Source organism: Canis lupus, chromosome 15 (assembly GCF_011100685.1).
Source record: "Canis lupus familiaris isolate Mischka breed German Shepherd chromosome 15, alternate assembly UU_Cfam_GSD_1.0, whole genome shotgun sequence".
Lineage (NCBI taxonomy): Eukaryota > Metazoa > Chordata > Mammalia > Carnivora > Canidae > Canis > Canis lupus.
This window is the reverse complement of record NC_049236.1, coordinates 37,209,098-37,228,500: the sequence shown is the minus strand read 5'-3', so window position 1 is coordinate 37,228,500 and position 19,403 is coordinate 37,209,098. Positions and strand designations below refer to the sequence as shown.

General features: G+C 41.5%; 1 long non-coding RNA gene across 22 annotated transcripts in view; it reads left to right on the top strand.

The window, feature by feature from the left end:
* LOC102153777 overlaps positions 1 to 19,403 on the top strand; it is an 86,953-nt gene that overhangs the window by 53,212 nt on the left and 14,338 nt on the right. For 15 of the 22 annotated variants that reach the window (XR_005370611.1, XR_005370613.1, XR_005370610.1 and 12 more), the window contains 5 exons: positions 11,688 to 11,843; positions 16,669 to 16,744; positions 16,983 to 17,070; positions 17,756 to 17,861; positions 19,269 to 19,381. This is a non-coding gene — a long non-coding RNA (uncharacterized LOC102153777). Of the gene's footprint in view, positions 1 to 11,687; positions 11,844 to 14,380; positions 14,587 to 16,668; positions 16,745 to 16,982; positions 17,071 to 17,755; positions 17,862 to 19,268; positions 19,382 to 19,403 lie in introns of all 22 variants that reach the window. The other 7 variants (XR_005370594.1, XR_005370596.1, XR_005370600.1 and 4 more) reach the window with 7 other exon arrangements.

Sequence of the window (19,403 nt, the reverse complement as noted above, 5' to 3'; positions counted from 1 at the left end):
TTTCAAAACCCAGGGGAGGAAATCTATATAAACCAGGTAAAGAAGGGATTTCCCTGAGAACCTGGGACAAGATTTGGATTTCTGGGGCTAGCCGGAGGAAGGTCAGAGAGGCATCTTTACAGTAGCCTAAAAACCCAAGAGACTAATGTCTAAGTGTAGAAATGACAACTTGAGCCTGACTGGTCTATCTTTGGACCATGAGATTTAGAAAGGAACCATGGATTGCATCAAACCTTACAAAGTTCCCTGGCCTCAGCCTTCTGGCCTCAGACCTGAGCAGTGGTCACTCTAAAGACAGGGAAACACAGACTCTAAAACCAGGCTGCCTGCGTTAAAATCTCAGCTTTGCTACATACTAGTTGTGACCTGGTGCTCAGCATTCACATTTTCTATACCTCAATTTCCTCCCTGTATATGGAAATAATAATAGTATGTATAATATAATACTATAGTATATAATTAATTATTAACTTTATATAATTATAATATATAATATATAATTATTAATCATAACCTAAAAACACCCTACACGATTTTGTATATCCTATAATTAAAATTATACTATAAACATAAATATAAATATTCTATTATATAATACATATAGTGTAGTATGTACATTTATTATATATAATATATATTATATAGTACATATATGTAGCATATATATGTAGTGTATATATATTATATATATTTAAACTTCAAAAAATCCTACACATATATTATATATACTATAATTATATCATTATAATATAAATATAATTGTTGCATATGTATAATATATGTATAGGGTGGGTTGGGGTTTTTTTAGGTTTAAATATGTCCTGTGTTTAGAATACCATCTGGCACATTACAAGCGAACAGCCAGGATTAGTTATATATATAAAAATTTAGACTATTATTTGGAATCATCTTAGAAAGGCTCTTAGGACTTCTGAATACTATCTAAAAAACACAGAAATGCTGACTTGGACTGTTACAGAACTTGGTAAAATTTCTGCAAATTTTTAATTTTTGCTAACTTTTTTATATAGTCCCACAGAGGTCAGCAGTAAAGTCTCCAAATAATCTCTATCAGTTTTTTTTTTGGGGGGGTGGACATTAATAAAAGAGAGGGGCTAACAAGAATGATTTGGCTACCAAATCTGTTTTGGAAGAACAGCACCCTAATGTAAAGCAGATGCTGGCATTTGGAATAAGAAAGGGAACTCCCCAGGTCATGGAGACAGGCACAAAGGAAACAAGGGACACCACAGGATAGAGAAGTGGCTCCACAACTTTAATCTGCAGTCACATGGCTCCCTGAAAATGTCCAAAATTAACCTCATCTCTGCCTCCAAATGTCCCATATCTGGCAGGCAGTGTATCATGTGAATAAACTTGAAGTTGTTTTGTTATATTTTATCCTTCTCTTTTATCTCTCATATCAAGTCTGTCACCAAATGTTACCTATATTTTCTATTTCTGATTTCTTCCCATTTTATTTTTGAAATATAAAATATAAAACTGTATATGTCCAGTTTAAAGGATAACAGCAAACAAGCACCCATTTATTCCTCCATCCAGGCTAAAAAACAGAATATCGGGCAGGGCTTTTAAGGTTCTTTATGGGCTCCATCTAGGTAATTCTATCCTTTGTTGCTTCACTAGTTTCCACAGATTTACCTTCACTCCTGTAATTCCACTGTTGTCACCAGACTATCATCACCTCATGCCAAGATCAAAGTTGTAACTACTTCATTCATTCACTCAAAATATTATCAGCCCCTCCTTCTAGATGAGCAGTATGCTGGACCTTATTGAAATCAACAGTGGAGCCCTCTGCCAGGAGCTTATAGTTGACGGAATAGATAGACCAGAGATGGTCTACATACCAAATGTTATGAACACATGACAGAATTAACAGAGGTGCTTTGATGGCTGGGAGAATCCTGGTTCATCTCCCTGTCTCCTCTTTCGAACTCTCCTGCACTCCATTTTTATTATATTATATATGTAGTCTAGGATTAACAAGAATTTCCCTCTGCCTAGTTTTATAACCTTCCAAAATCTGACACAAAGGAACACACATCAGGCATAGACCTGACTCTAAGCTCTACCCCTTACAAGCTGTGTCACCTGAGAGAGTCTACTTAACTTCTCTGAGCTTCAGGATCCTCATCAGTAAAATGAGAATCTTCGTAACATTTCCTGCTGAGTTATTGTAGGTATTAATATCATGATGAACATCAGAGTATTTTGCCAGCAAAAACACTATGCAAATGTATGAGATATTCTCTTTCCCCTCCTCTTGTCCTTGTTGAAATTTATCCACCATTTAAGATTCAACAGTTATGTCTTCTACAGACCCTGAAGTTTCTAGTCAATCTCTCTGACCCTTGACTCCTCTAGTTATTCTGGTCACCACCACATATTTTGGGCTGTGATGACTTTGCAGCAGTGAGTTTAATTTCTCAAATCAGACTCTGAGCATTTTGAAGGTAAGATATGTCTCACATTTTCCTAGTGTTCTCTGAGGACCCAACACTCTGCTTGACGTCATTTAGAACATCTTCACATATTCATTGCTTATTAAGCATCATATGACTAGCACAGTGTTAGAATTCAATTATAGAAACTCTGTTTTGATGATATTTCTATATATTTCCGCCAGAAATTTGTAATGAAATTGAAATGATTGCAAATACCAATAAGATCTAAACACCTAATGTGTTGTTAAACTGATGTCAAATGAGGAATTGGGAGTTCCAGATTTTGACTTACATTCCCTATCACTGACTGCATTCCCTTAGACAAACATGGCCAGATGCTTCAGTCTTGACACATGCAAAATGAAGTCATTAACTGCTGCCCATCAATTCTGAAAAAAAACTGTCAACATATTCTATAGAAGTCTTTGGAATGCCATGATCTCCTAGAAATAAATAAAGTAAGAAAACATTGGTCTGGGAAGACTTTTTGTTGGATATGACACCAAAGCAAGGGCAACAAAAGCAAAAATAGATAGCAAAACCAGACAAGAGCGATTTCATCAAGCTAAAAAGAGTCAGCACCATAAAGGAAACCACGACCAGAGTGAAAATGCAAACTACAGGATGACAGAAAATATTTCCAAACCAAAGAGCCTCAATAAACATTTCTCAAAAGAAGACAAACAAAAGCCAACAGATACATGAAAAGATAGTCAACTCTACTTAACAGCAGGGATAAGTAGACGCATATCAAGACCTCAGTGAAATACTACCTCACACTTGTCAGAAGGGCCATCACCAAAAAGACAAAAGATACCCAGTTTTGACAAAAATGTGGAGTAAAGGCAACACCTATATACTATTTATGGAGATGTAAATTGGTACAGTTATTATGAAAAACCATATGGAGCTTCCTCAAAAAATTAAAAATAGAACTGCCATATGATCCAGTAACCCCACTTCTTGTTATAGATCAAGAGAAATGAAATTAGTATCTCAAAGAGGTATCTGCATTCCCCTGGTCATTGCAGCATTATTCACAATAGCCAAGATATGGAAACAATTCAGATGTCCACTGACAGAAGAGAATGTGTAAGAGAATCTTATTGTTGGTAATAAAAAAAGAAGAAGAAAAATGAAGTCTTGCCTTTAAGACAACATGGATGAACCTAGAGGACATTATTCTAAGGGAAGGAAGCCAGATAGGCCAATACTGCCTGACGTCATTTATGTGTGGAATCTAAAACAGTTGAACTTATAGTAACAGAGTAGAATGCTGATTACCAGGTGTTGGTGGAAAGGGAAGATGGAGAGATCTTGGTCAAAGGGTACAATGTTTCAATTATACAAGATAAATAAGTTCTGGAAGTCTAACAGACAGTAGTGTGACTATAGTTAGCAATACTGTAGCCTATACCTTAAATATGCTAAAAGGATTGATCTTAAGTGTAACCATCACCACCACAGAAAGGGTAACTATGTGTGGTGATAGATATATTAGCCTGATGATAGTTGTCACTTCACAACGTAGACAATATCAAAACATCAAGCTCTGTACCTTAAATATATACTAACATTATTTGTCAATTATACCTTGATAAAGCTAAAAAAAAGGAGTCAGATATGTTCAAGATATCCTTACAATTGTTACTGTTTCTGCATTACCCCAAATTAGCTGCAGATATCATCATAGAAATCCATCAACTCCATGGATAAGGTGAATTCTTAAATCTGTTTTTATTTAGTCTAATTCAGTCAAAACAAGAGAAAAAGTTGGGGAGACACATATGGAATTGGGAAGGGGGTAGGGAATGCCGTTAGGACTAAGAAAACTTCGTTTTTTTTTAAAGATTTTATTTTACTTATTCATGAGAGACACAGAGAGAGAGGCAGAGACACAAGCAGAGGGAGAAGCAGGCTCTATGCAGGGAGCCCGATGTGGGACTCGATCCCAGGACCCCGGGACCACACCCTGGGCTGAAGACAGATGTTCAACCACTGAGCCATGCAGGTTCCCCAGGACAGAGAAACCTTTTAAATCTCCCATAGAAGGCCTCATTTTCTCCAATCCAAATTCCTCCTTCTGTCCCCTCAATAGTCAAGCTTCAAAGTGAGAAAGAACAAATCTCCAAATGCCAGGAAAATTACAATTCCTTTCTCATCATTTTCCTTTGATTTTGTGATAGGCAGTTGATAACGTAAACTAGAACCTATAAATCAGAGTCAGAATACTGACTTTTCATATTTTTCAGCTGTTCTTCTTTTAGTATCCAGAGTTTGTCTATATTTTGAGCAGTTCACCTTGACTCCTGGTGTAAGTCCAACAATGCACGAATTATTGTTAAAGGTAAATAAATAAAACACTGTCATTAATTAATGGGACTTACCATTTCTTAAAGGGAAGGTGCAGAGTGGAGCAGGAAAAGGATAAGATTTAGAACCAGAAAGACCCAATTTGAAATCCATTTACTTATCATCTAGATCATGGGCAAGTTACCTTCTCCAGGACTCAATGTTTCCATCTATAAAATTTACCTTACAAGACAGATGTAAGACTTAAGAGTGAATGTCAGTAAAAAAAATCCATCACAGTATTTTCTCTAAATAGTTACACAATCGATGTTAAACACCTAGAATGCAATGCTAGCAGTTTACATTACACTATCTTTAATCCAGTTTTCTATACTTCTATTTTAAGTGGTACCAGTGACTGAGGGGATGGAGAGGTGATCAGAATATTCCCCCTCCTGGGAAAGGAGGAAAACAGTAGTGCTTAAAAAATCATATTCAATATTACCATTATTTTGAATTGGATTATGCGGATTATTAGGGACATGTTTCCAGGTTTCTCTGCAGGAGCCAGGGAATAACGTCCTAGTAGTTTAGATTTTGGTTCAAGTGGGTTGTGGGTTTTGTTGTTTTTGTCACTGTTGTTTTAATGAATGCTAGCGCTGATCATTGTCACCACAGAATAACTTCCAAGCAGACATACTTTTAACAACCAGCATTAACCGTGGGTATAGATTTCCTGGTTGTGTCTGTGCTGCTGCTGCTTGTAACGCTGGAGTTCATAAAGGTGAAGAGCATCTGACAGCATACTTCTGGCATTTGAAGATTTCATTTGACAGTATCGACTGCAGTGAACTCAACACCCACCAAACAACATTGATAAGAGTATCTCATGTGGTTTTTGAGAGGCAGTCTGATACAATGAAAAGAGATTTGGGCTCAAAATTCACAACAGCTGGTCCCACCCCTGATTCTACATTGGATTTGCTCTGTGACCTTGAGTATTTTATTAAAGCTCTTTGGCACTGGGCAGCATCTGTAAAATTGGGGCAGTATCATTGTAATACAGCTTCAACTCACAGTTCGGTGGCATGGCATTTCTATTACAATCTAGTGCGCACCAACAATGGGATAGAAGCTCTACTGAATGCAGAATAAATCTCTGGCTGACAAACTGAGCTGGGAAGGCAGGTCACACACCCAGAGGACCGATGGGGAAATAAACTCAGTGGAATCGCAATGAATTACAAAGAATTTTATAAATATAGTTTTAGATAGACTTGTATAATGATAATAATTAAGAGACAGGAGGATGTCGTACTCAAATCAGAATAGAAGGACAAGGAGATTGGGTACTATTGCTAGCCTCCATTTTAACATTTAAAGCTACAATTATGTTGCTTTTGCTGGACATCACAGCCAGGTCATTTGTATTTTCCTGTCTGATTGGCTGAACCCAGGCTCTGCCACATGGCTTTTGGCTGTAATGGTAGGTGCATCCCATGCTATCAAGACAAGTCACATATGCAAATAACCCTCAGATTCTGGCTCTTATCAGCTACAAACATAGTGGGGGGTGGGAGGAAGAGTGGTGGAGTGTCTGTTTATGAATTCAATGGCTTCGAGCCCAGGGAAATATGAGGATGGTTTATTGCCACAGTTACCACCTCCTGACAAATAGAAGAGAGGTTGTGACCATGACAAAGACAGCAAAGTTACTGCAATAAGCAAGGGTAGCTCCTAGAAATGACACTCAGTAGGAGCATGTGCTTGGAGAAGCACCTGGACAGGACCAGAGCATGGATGAGAATCTTGTCACTGTCTCTGTGAAATAAGAGAATAAAACGCCAAAATGCAAGCAAGGTGCAATGAGAGGATCCGATGTGAAAGTAAAGTATAGAACATGGTATCACTCCTCGCAATGGTGAATAGTCCAGATCAGTGCTGCTCAAAGTGTGCTCTTTACACTGTGTCACTACCAATATAGCAAGACGTGTACAAAAATTAAGGGTATTTAGAAACTCTCACAGCAGTTTCATAGAGTCATTATGTCTACTGAATCCAATACTAAAAAATCTAGGCTCAGATTTTGTTTTGTTTTGTTTTTTAATTTTATGTTTCTAGTACTTCATTTTTATTATACTTCACGGAAGAATTGGTTTAGGACAGATTTTGAAATTGTTAAAAACGGTTCTCTACCACATATAGCACATTGAGAAGAAACAGTCTACTTCACAGCCCACACTAGTCTGTTTTGGTTAAAGGGTTCTGCAAACACACATTCATCCAGGTATATGAGATCTCATTAAGCACCCCTTAAGCACCCAAGTATATGTTGGTAGCAGATACAGATATATGTCGGTAGGAAAGGAAGCAGATGCAGTGTCAGAGTACATACATCCAGAGAAGAGCCTGTAAGCAGAATGTCTGAGTTATTAAGCAGTAGATTTAGACGCAAGGTATGTATCAGTCTGGGTTTCATCAGGAAACAGAAATCACACAGCAATTTAAACAGGAGCAGTTTAATGTAGGGAATTATTGAACTATTAGAGGGTAGTAAATAAAGAGATGTGAAGAGCACTCTACAAGTACCCAAAGGCTAAGTGAGAGTACCTACACCTGAGGATCAGACCTCACTGGAGCAAATGGATAAGTGAGAAGTGTGCTGGGTTGGCTGAGCCCGAGCTGGACCACAGTGGCAGAGCACGCAGAAACCAGCCCACCGGGTACAGCTGAGTTAATGCTGGGGGAGGACACACAGAGGGATAGGCACAGGCCTCAAGTAGGCAGTGTCTGCATCTTGACGGGGTGGTCACCTGGGTCACCTGCACCACATCTGCAAGGTGGTCACCAAGCCGAGGCCAGGTCAGCGTGTTGGCCCAGAGATTGCACACTCTGAGCACATAGCTGACACAGAGCAGCACCAGAGTATGCACACACACACACACACACACACACACACAGACACCACCACCATCACCACCACCATGCACATTCCCTTAGCCCTCGTGGACCAGGCAGGTCATAGGAACAGGAAGGAAAAGCCAGGAAGAGAAGCCCCCTCCTCCTCCCGCCATGCTCCTCTAGCATTCTCTATTGGTAATGGTTAGCACCATGCTCTCTATAAAAGACAAATGCTCAGTGTCCACTGTTGCAGGATTGGACTGAAGACTGAATTTGGAGCTGAGAGCTATACACTGATAACTAGCGCAAGGTTAGAAAGAACAATGCCACACCAGAGCTGAGAAAAAGTGACCCAGGAGGCAATTTCTCACAATAACTCAGTGAGTCTTATTATCCCCATGTTACAGATAAGGAAAATAAGGCACAGAGGGTTTAGTAACTTTCCTGAAGTCACATGGCTAGAAAGTGGGAAAGTAGAGGTTTTAACCCTGGAAATTAGGCTCTAGAATCTTTGATTTGTAACCACTATGTTATGATGCTCAAGGTTGTGGGATAATTAAGTAATGATAGCTAATGTTTATGGAGAATTTACTATATGTCCTACATTATGTTGAGTACTTTATATCCCTATTCTCTCTCTCTCTTTTTAAAGTTTTTATTTATTCATTCATAAGAGGCACACAGAGAGAGGCAGTGACACAGGCAGAGGGAGAAGCAGGTTCCCCACAAGGAGCCTGATATGAGACTTGATCCCAGGACCCCGGGATCATGACCTGAGCCAAAGGCAGATGCTCAACCACTGAGCCACCCAGGCGTCCCTATCTCTGTTCTCTTTAATCTCTCTCACATGCCTATGACACACTATGGCTAACCCCTCTCTTTTAGAGACAAGGAAATTAGAGCTTTTAGGGGTTTTATTACCTTGCCCAATGCTGCACAGCTTGTAAGTAGTTTTGTCTCCAGGTCTTCGGCTTCTAGCCTGAATACATACGTAACTATCTGGGTCTCTTTGTAGAAGGAGCCAGAGAGGAAAGAACACAGCAACCCAAATCATCAAAGGCAGCTTCAGGAGAGAGAGGCGGCCTATGCTGGACTTTAAGGTTTGGTAGGATTTGAATAAACAAAAGGTACAGAGGAGGTTTGCTTATTTGATGCACGCACAATTTTTAATAAATTTTTAGTGTACTTCCACACCTTTAAAAGTCTGGAGCTTTCACACAAAATCTGAATTTCGAGCTTCTAAAAATGTAGAGGATATGTCAACACTGAGTTACACAGCACCCATTCACTAGGGTCTAGTAGCAATAGGGCCCCTCAGATCTGCTGTGTCCTCACCAGTTTGCCACGCTCCCCGCCCCCCAACCATCCGCTGTCTCACACCCATCTGCTTCACTCATTTACATCACAGGGCTCCTGTGGGAAACTGAGACCACACGCAGAGGCAGAGATTCTTAGGCTGGGGAGAAAGCATGACGAAAGATAGGAAAGGAGAGATTATCATGTCACAGGCATGTGGGCACATATGTACATGTGTGTGTAGTCCAGCTAAAGAGGAGAAGAAGTAGAGGAGTAAGAAGTAAGTGACAGCACTGTCTGGAGCAGAATGGGGAGATGAGATGGGAGCTGAGCAGAGGAATAAAGGAATGGCAGTGAAGGATTTCAGCAGGGAGATGCTATGGAAGACTCCTCTCAGAGCTGTGGGCCTGGGGATGTAACATTTCAAATGCTGAGTTGGGGAGACGTCTGGGTGGCTCAGTGGTTGAGTGTCTGCCTTCAGCTCAGGGTGATCCCGGGGTCCAGGATTGAGTCCTGCATTGGGCTCCCTGCATGGAGCCTGCTTCTCCCTCTGCCTGTGTCTCTCTGCCTCTCTCTCTCTCTCTCTCTCTCTCTCTCTCTCTCTCTGTGTGTGTGTGTCTCATAAATAAATAAATACTTTTTAAAAAATGAAATCTGAGTTGGGAGGAGAGATCATACAGGGGAGAAACAAGTGGGATAAGACTTGAGGGGACACTGTCCTGAACCACATGAAACACAATTAAGAGTCTTAGACCAGGAAGTATCCCCTTTCCTGCCTGGATTAGCCAGGAAATATTTAGCACCTTATCTGGCTTTATTTATGTAAGTAGTCCTAGGTATTGTAAATGGAGCAGGAAAAGGTTATGTTTGGGCTAGAGGGTGATGTGGGGAAAGAGATGATTTTTCGCTCCTAAATAGATGGGGAAGACTGAACAAGAGAGTGTTGGCAAATAGAGAAATGTCACAAAAAGAGTCTGCAACAACAGCCTTGAGCCATAAGTGTCTCTTTTCTCTTTTCCTTCTACACAATCTACACCTACTCCTTGTAAATGCCTATACACTTAATAAAAATAGTTTATGGTGAGAGCAGTTTGCATAGAGCAGGGCACCTAGCAGGTGCTCAATAAATACAAGTCTGAATCAAGACCAACATTTCAGTTTGCCAATCTGCATTTCTTTCAGGCCCGCAAAGACCAACTTCAGCAGTAATAGATTCAGTACTTTGAGGGCATTACTGCAGCTCAAGAGGAAGGAAACCACTAATGAGGAGAAACTGCAGTGAGAGGAATAGGATGAAAGAGTAACACATATTTTTATTCCTACAGGAAATAATTGCCTAGAAATCGCATAAACTTTCCCAAGTTGAAAAAGAATACTGTACTTTAAATTCCTTCTAAATCCCACGATCTAGTGACCACATTTTTTACCCTGAGCTGAGACATGTGGCACAGTAAATACAATTACAACCAAAGTCAATATACTCTTCTTTCCATTGTGTATTTCCTCCCATCAGTGGGTTTCCAATGGTTAACGTCAGCATAGCATTGTAGTCCTTCAGCCCAAAGCATTTCAGTTATGAAGTCATGAATGATTTCTTCCAAGTTAAGAAAGAAGAGTATGATATAGTAGAATGAGTATTCATATAGCATACCAAGGATTCTAATACTAACCTTGCCAGGTATTGAGACTTTGGGCAAGTCACTTTACCTCTCTGGGCCTCAACATCTCCCTGTAAGAGATGAGATCCAAGAGCAACGGTGCCTAAATCGAGCTAAATAATGGAATCGCATGGGGCGTCTGGGGAGGGGAGGTGGGGGAGCAGTGGGGGGCAGAATTTTAGAAACATGCATTTGGGGTCCCCAGCCTGTTACTCAGAATATCTGGAGATAAAGCCAAAATCAGGCCCTTAGCAAAGAACTACAATATCTCAGTGGCTTATGTCAATAATACTTAGGTCACAAGTCTACAGGTGAGTAACCGGTCTTGGCAGGGCTCAGCTGCATGGCCCTGCTGATCTGGGCTGGCTCAGTCACATCTCGGGGTCAGCCAAGAGTTGCCTGATGAGGGCTGGCATCTGCTGGGGCAGTCCAGCTCTGCTGGGCATGCGTGCATGTTATCCTACTCCAGAGACCAATGTCCTACATCATGCATGTCTTCTCATGGCAACACCAGAGGTGCCAAGGAGCCAGCTTAACTTCACAACCTCATCTCAAGCCTTTCCTACCTCATGTCTGTGGAATATCCAACTGACCACAACAAAGTCTAGGCTAACATCGAAGGGGAAAATTATGTTTTTCCCATGGAAATTAGGAGGAAAGATGGAGCCTTGTGAAGAATAATCCAGTTGCCACAGGATTCCAGGAAACTGTATTATTATTATTTTTAATCCCCAGGTGACTTGGATGCACAGTCAGGAATAAATGATCCAAGGTATTTTCTGGTTCTATCATTCTAAGATGCTATAAATTGATAAAGAGAAAGTAAAATTGGGTTGAGAATAAGGTGATGGGGGGTGCAGAGAGAAACGAATACTTACCACCATCAAGCAAAAGCCATTACTGGTGGCACAGCAAGATGAGGGCCAGTGACTTGTGGAACATATGAGAGACTATCCTTCATGAGCATCTGTTTTCTTCCAAGCACTTCATATGAGCTTCCTCATTTTGTTCCTGACAAACTCCTACCAGTAAGCTGTTATGAGTTTCATCCTTTTTTTTCATCTTCTTTTAGACAAAGAAAATGGCCCAGAAAGATAAATTCTCTTGCTTCAGGTGACATAGCTCAAACATGGCAGCACTAGGATTCTAACCCTACTTGGGCTCCAGAGTCTCAACTCCTTTCACAGCAGCTATACTGCCTTTGCACAGGGTTACAGCAAGGACCTAGGTAAGCACTATCAAGTCTAGAGACTGAAAAACTCACTGAGAAGCTACTCCTCTGTAAAGTGGGTGTAACAGAACCTGCTTCGTAGGGCCTCCGTAGGAGTAAATGAGTCAAGGGTTGTAATGCTATGCATTGTGTATATACACAAAGTCTGGCACATGGTAAAGGCTAGTTAGGTGTTTGTTAAATAACTGTCTCATTTGGACATTGTCTTGAATATAGGATAGAGAATAGTGATTCTCAAAGTAGGTTCCACAGACCATATCCCACACTGACTGGGGTGGGGCCCAGCAACTTGCATGTCGACAAGTCCTCCAAAGGATTCTGATGCCTGCTGAAGTGTCCTAAGAATCTTGCTGTCCTCTGGCTCTTATTAGAAAGCCTAGTAAGTAAATATCAAAATAATGGTATTTGCCATTTATTGAATCCTCCAACATAGTAGGCACTACACTAGGCACTTTTAATCCTCCCAACAAATCGGGCAAATCACTATTATTACTCCCAGTTTGTAGATAAGAATATTGAGGTGTAGAGCTAGTAGATATAAATAGCAAACTGGCTGATCTAGAATTTGAACCCATTCTGTCTAAGCCAAGATTTCCACTCTTTAATCTCATACCACATGACTGAAAAAAGGCTGTTGGATACATCAGGAGTAGTTGTTAGACATAAAGCTCTGGTTTTGGGCACAAACCTGCCACCCATGAACACCCATCCTCCAGGGGCACTTGAGAAAGATAAACAGCAGTTGCTCTTTTCTGGGATTGGAAATCACACAGTGTCTCAATCTCGGCCTTGCTGGATGCTAGACTCTACCTGCCATAATCTCCTCAGATGAGCTTGACCCTTCCTGCCTCGGCTGCCTTCCCTAGACTCACTCTCTGTTTTCAGCCCTCAGATGTTCTGGATTCTCCCAGACATGCTGGTTTCTTTGGTGTCCAACTAGACCTGAGTTTCCTACAAACCCCTCCCACATCTCTGATCTCTTGCCTAGCCAGCCCTGCACATGCCCAGCAGAACACACCTGAATGGTTTCCTGACCTCTCAGGAAACACACACATTCCTACACATATTAAGAGTTTTGTAAGAGATTCATAGGGCCAGCTCATTTAGCAAATTTTAACACTGCACCATCTACACTGTTTGGGCCTTATCTTAAAACAGAAAATGAAATATCCTGGTTTTTAGTGAAGAGACCATCTCTTAAGGGTAGCTGCCAAATCCCTGAATGTGCTCTTCTTCGGGGACAGTGACATGAGATTAACTGTTTCTTGATTTCCTGCCATTTGCATCTGAGCTATTTCAGCTCTCACCTGGAGTGCCTTGATGCAGCTGTCTGGAGCACATAGTTATTTGCAAAGCGCCACTGCCAAATTCATGTGCCGGTGGAGAGGAATAAAGGAAACTTTGATCTCACCTGGGACAGAGGCCAGCTATGCTAGCCAAAGAAGCAGAAAACAGAAAAAGCAGGGCTCAATAGGGGCACCACCCACCCTCCAAAAGAGGCCATAGACAGAGGGAGAGAGACAGACAGAGAAAGCCTGTGCACATACGTCCTTGTCAGGAAGGGCTGGCAGTTCCGAGAAAGCCCCAGAGGAGAGAGCAGCTGCTTTTGTTTCCTTGGAGGCAGAGTCCAGTAGGGAGTGGGTAAGACAGGAGTCCGGGAGACAATTACTGGAAAGGCATTCCCTGGTGCTCTAATGAGGCAATTAAAGCCACTGAGGTTTCCACAGTCAGGGCAGGACAAGGCTCCGAAGACCCCCAGCCCAACCCTCTCGTTTTACAGAAGAGACAACTGAGGCCCAGAGGAGGAAAGCGACTTGCCCAAAGTCACAGTGCCAATTAGGGCTGGGACCAGAACCAGGTGTTCCAACACCACGGAGCACTTCCTCTGCTGGAATCAAAACCCCACTGGTGGGAGGGCTGCATCTGAGGGCAAGTGGAAGGGAAAATGCTCCTGGCAGCAGTAGGGTCTTCACTCTCTGCAGCCTGGGTGGGTTTCTTTCAGGGGGCACAGTCCCGGTTGAGGAGGAGGCCCACTGCTGAAAAGAAGCCCGGATCAGGGTGGGGAGGGACAGAGGACCGAGTCAGGGCTGGGGGTGACATGGGGGGCTATGACGGCCTCCAGGAGGCTGTGACTTTTACCTGCCTGCCTGAGCCAGATCCTGTGTCATATTCCTGCCACCCTGAACAAAAATATGATGCATCTCTGCATCTCTAGGAAGCCCATTCCCAGGGCTCTCAGGGAGTCCTAAAAGGCAGACAGCCCTGAGATGCCATGAGTTTCCAATTCTGAAGGGCCCCCTAAGCCCAGAGGCCACCAAGCCTCCCAGTGTTTCCTTCGTTCTTAACAAGCCCAATAAATCCTCTAACAAAAGGCAGAAGAAAGAACCTGAAGAATGCGCCCTGCCTTTGCCTCCCTCCTCTGCCCCCCTCTTTCCCCACACACTTGTCCTCCTGAATTGCCTCTTTGTATGCCCATCTCCCAGAGCAGGCTCAGCAATTTGCATCTTTGCTGTTCTCCTTTTTGAAAATGACAGAAAAACATTCAGCAGCATGGAGCCTGCCCTAGCAGGGCTTCTGCCCACAGAAACAGAGGCTCGGAAGTCAACTTGACATTTAGCCAAATGGATCCCTCTCATCCCCTCACACATACCCAAAAGTAGACTGTAATAAAGAAGATTCTGAGAACCGAGAGTAGGGGACTAAAGGAGAAAAGGCATTTCCTCTCAGGATGCACAATTTGGTAAGTGTATCTGTGCACAAATTCTTGTGTGTGAGTCACTGGAGATGGTGGGGTTCAGGACATGCTACCCCCAAATATGGCACCTTGGCATGCTGAGTATTATAAACTGAGGATGGTTCTGACCTCCTCCCCTGCCTCACCCCTTTTCCCTGAAACAGGTCACAAAACCCTCACTGAGAGGTGCCCTCCCTATACCTGGGAGAATGGAAGAATCTGAGCAAACAGGTCCTTGCTAAGTTCCCTACAGGTTACTAGTTTACTAGACTTACTCAGTAGTCCTTAACCTATCACAGTCCTCCACGATTGCCCACCTATCATCAAATCTAGCACAAAAATACCCAGGTTTAACTGTTTCCTTGTTCTTCATTTCCTTATGAAGTCTCCCGTGTCATACAAAACAAATCTGTATGCTTTCCTTCTGCTAATCTTTGTCAGTTTAATTTTCAGACCCAGCCAGGAACCTTAAGAGGTCAAAGAAAACCTATTCCTCCCCTACAGAGACCAATGGCAAGCCCTCAGTTGTGGGTTTTATGCCCCTTTCCCTAGCCTTTAAAAGGGAAAGAAGGGGAGCACCTAGGTGGCTCAGTGGTTGAGCATCTGCCTTTGGCTCAGGTCGTGACCCTGGTGTCCTGGGATCGAGTTCAGCATCAGACTACTCTCAAGGAGTCTGCTTCTCCCTCTGCTTGTGTCTCTGCCTCTCTCTGAATGTATATCATGAAAAAATAAAATCTTTTAATAAATAATAAAGGGGAAATAAGGAAGAGAACCATGTATCTCATGAACTGTGTGCTTTCTCACAGTTCCTTCTACAAGAGCCCAGCCTTCTCATGTTATAAACACAGCTGCTGTACACCAGAGGTTAAATACCCCACCCAGGAACACCTGTGATTCAACACCCATTCACTTTCCATATACCTGGTGACCCTATTTCTTGTTTTTTTTTGTGTGTTGTTTTTTTTTTAAGTGCTGGATTTAGGGAAATGTAGCAAATACTGTCACCAAAGGCCTACATTTTCTTCCAATTAAAAATATATGCCAAAAGGGCCTCTGCTATTTGTCTTTTTTATCTAACATAGCCTCTAGCACTTTCTACTGTCAGTTATTTTGCTCACTATCCATTCACAGACAGAAGGGAGGAATTCACTAGAAGGGAGAAGCACTCCACTGCTGCACCAGGAGGCCCCCTCTGGTGGAACTGCAGCCTTTGTCCATGCTAATTAGGCAGGCAGGCAGGAAGAGGCAAGAGTATTGGGAGTGCGGCTGAAAGAACCGTGGCTCTTCACTTGGAGCTGTGTGGGAAATGCGGACAGATGTCAGTCCTGTGGGTACATTGGATGTTTTTTTAAAATGATAGTTTGTTCTTCAGGGTTCTCGAGCCCACCAGTGTCATGTTACATATAAAAAGGATGGCTCCCCAGAGGTTCAGGTGGAATCAGGCTTCCTCCTGTTTACAAATAGCAGTGAGCCCCACTGTCCAGTTCCTACCACCCGTCAGGCTTTGTCCTTACCCACCTCCTTCTGCTAAGCAAATCTGTATTTGTACTTGGGAGCAAGAACCCAGGGCATTATGGTGGCTGACACTAACAATCTAAGGATGGACCCTGGTATTGGGGTGTCACCTGGCCTGCTTTTCAAGATCTGTGGGAGATACTGGGAGCAAGATTGAGAGGAAGGTTAGAGAGATTTCCCACACAACCCTTCCCCGCCTTGCACACTCTCCCCCATCTGTACATCAATTGCAACAAAGGCACTATTCTAGTGGGGAATGTTAATGTGGATAACTGGGGAAGCTTTCTAGATTTTTAATTCTGGCAAGTGGGAGATGGTAGGGCCTGAGCCAGTGCTAAATTCTGATAGGACTTGACATTTCCAGATGCAAAATATTTTACATTTATATATTTTATATATGTGCATATATACATATATATGTGTGTGTTGTATATATATGTGCATATACATATATGCAAGCTAATTGTGTGTGTGTGTATCGGTATCTCTCTATATATACACAAGCTGATCGCTGTAGGACAGGGTAGACCTTCCACTGTCATATCATAAGGTTGAGCAGAATTCTATTCCTAGGCAATACTCCTGGACAAGGACAAGTTTCTTCTCACACAGATGATCACCCAGAAGGATGCTCACAGCTTCAAGTGAGGTAAATCTTGTCCTAAAATCTTAGTCTTTGATGGAGGGAGTATAACCAGGAAAACCTTTATTTTAAAACTTCCTTTGTTTTGTAAGCTATCGGGGCTATTTTGAAGAGAGTTTTAAGAATGTGGGGGCATGAAACAAGCTGCTTTAAAGTGGCCAGCAGGTGCTAGCTAGTGGGGACAGGGCATCTTACCTCTCCCTGTAGGGAGATAATAACTAGTTCTATTGTTGTAACTTTACAGAGATAAACATTTATTTAAGTGTATGGAGGTATCAGTATGGACAAAGATATTGGATTTTTATGAACTTCTAACATAGCACTTGGCACATGTACGTACTCAACTCATGTTTGTTTTAAGAATAAATGGTTGGGATTCTCAGCAACAGCAACTGGAAGCATTTATTCCAGGCAGAGGCAAGTAAGTTTGAAAACAGAGAGGAAAATGGATAGACCATGATGAATGCTACTGACGGGCAAGAGTGTAAGTCTATGTGAGGCATTCCTTTATGGGCCTGCAGAAACAATGGGGGCACATTTTAAGGGAGTAATCTTCTGCTCAGCTGAGGGAAAGAAGCTCAAATATTGGTGACTGTGGCCAGGTAAAATACAAGCCCAAACGTACATGCAAGCACATTTACACACACACACACACACACATCTATCTTTTTCAGGCTTCAAAGAGTGATTGTCCCTGAGTCCTACCTTTTCAAGGTAAAAAAAAAAAAAAAAAGTACAAGTTCAACCTTGCCACAAATATATTTCAAATACATTAGGACAGCAATTTTGTTTCTTCAGGAATACTAAAGCTTCAGGATATCAAATTAGAAAAACCGTTAAATTATTTTAAATTATTCTAGCACCGATTATGAAGGACTAATTGAAACTAAAGAGTCTAAAATGTCAAACCCGAAAGTGAGATGATGATGATGATGATAATAATAATAATAATAATAATAAAGTGAAAGTAAAAAGTGATTTTCAACTACTCTATAAATTATTTTCTTTCATCTCTAGACTGATGGGAACGTCTTTAAAAAGCCAAGAACCAGAATATCACCCCAAGACATCTGGTCCTCTCATCCTTTAGTGAAGTGCAGATGGAGACTCCTATGTGGTCTTGGTAAGAGGAATTGGTCACGCTCATTAGCCTGGGCAGATTTAGCTTTCAAATAATAAGCTAAATTGAGAACTACCAAGAGACCAACTCTTGCAAAAGCTGCACTGTAGCCTGAAGGGGGACATGCCAATTTTGGATTAATTAAAAAGGTTATTAAATTGTTCAGATGGCATGTTAATGAGCAATCTGCAGGGCACTCAGTCAAAAACACGCCTCCTAGCCTTAATTACAGGACCCTTATATTGAAAAGAATCTGGGCGAGCCCGCAAAGGAACTCAAAGTGCATCAGTCTTGAATATAATACGAGTATAGTCAAGCCAGGACAAATCCAATGAAGAAAGATGGTAGTTCAGCTGATACTATAAACTGTTTCAGAAGAGAGCTGGTGCTGATTCCAGCCAGCTCAGAGACCTGGAATTAATTAGAGATATAATAGATAATGTGCCTTCATAATACATTTTGGACCCAAGAGGTCCAAGTGCTTGGTATATTTTATTAACTCACATTTTCCCCAATTCTTGCTCATAAAATTAGAAGCCTGAAAGTATTGTTTCTATTTCATAAAGTTTAACTGAAGGTATAGATTTAGACATTGTAATGTCTACCATATACTTTAGAGTTTGAATGCTGGTACTTCTGCCCAGGTCAGTACTTCTCAAAGTATGGGCCACAAGGGAGCACTGAATAACACTCAGCCTGAGCTATGATTCCAGGTCTCCGCTTCAGTCCTTCTGGGTAAATCACCCATAATTCTGTAGGCTTTCATTTACATAAACCACCAAGGTTAATTTTCTAGTAAATTCCTAAGTCAGTTAGCAGTCACTATAATTTGGCATCATAAACTAAAAGTAGGCAGCTTCTAGAATTGACTGAAGAATATAATTAAATATTCTTCAAAGATAGCTGGCTGCCACACAGTGTTTGACAGGGACAAAAACCTCTTATGGTGTATGATCACTTGCAGATTACTGGAAATTCCACAAAATTCAGGAAGGGTAACTTGTTTTCATGGCATCAAGAATTTTCTTGAGTTGATGATTTAAATAACTGTCATGATCTTTTTTGAATTTAAAATTTCTATTTGTTGGGGACACCTGGGTGGCTCAGTGGTTGAGCATCTGCCTTTGGCTCAGGTCTTGATCTCAGGGTCCTGGGATTGAGTCCCGCATCGGGCTCCCCACAGAGAGCCTGCTTCTCCCTCTGTCTGTGTCTCTCATGAATAAATAAATAAAATCTTTAAAAAATAAAAAATAAAATTTCTATTTGTTTTTATCTTTCTCAAGTTGGTGTGTCGTGGGTTAACCCTATAGCACTCTTCCTATGCAGTAATGTTATCTTCTTTTTTTAATTATAAAGTGGACATGGGTGGAGTAAATGAACTATGGGTTTTTTGCACTCCCTTGTGTACAGTAAAGAATGATGGAGAACCACTAGTCAAACGAAAGAATAATGGGAAAGCAGCTGAATAATAGCTTCAGAACTTTTTGATTATTTGTTATAACTAATACATGAAAAAAATTAAGGTAAGTCAGAAACCAATACTTT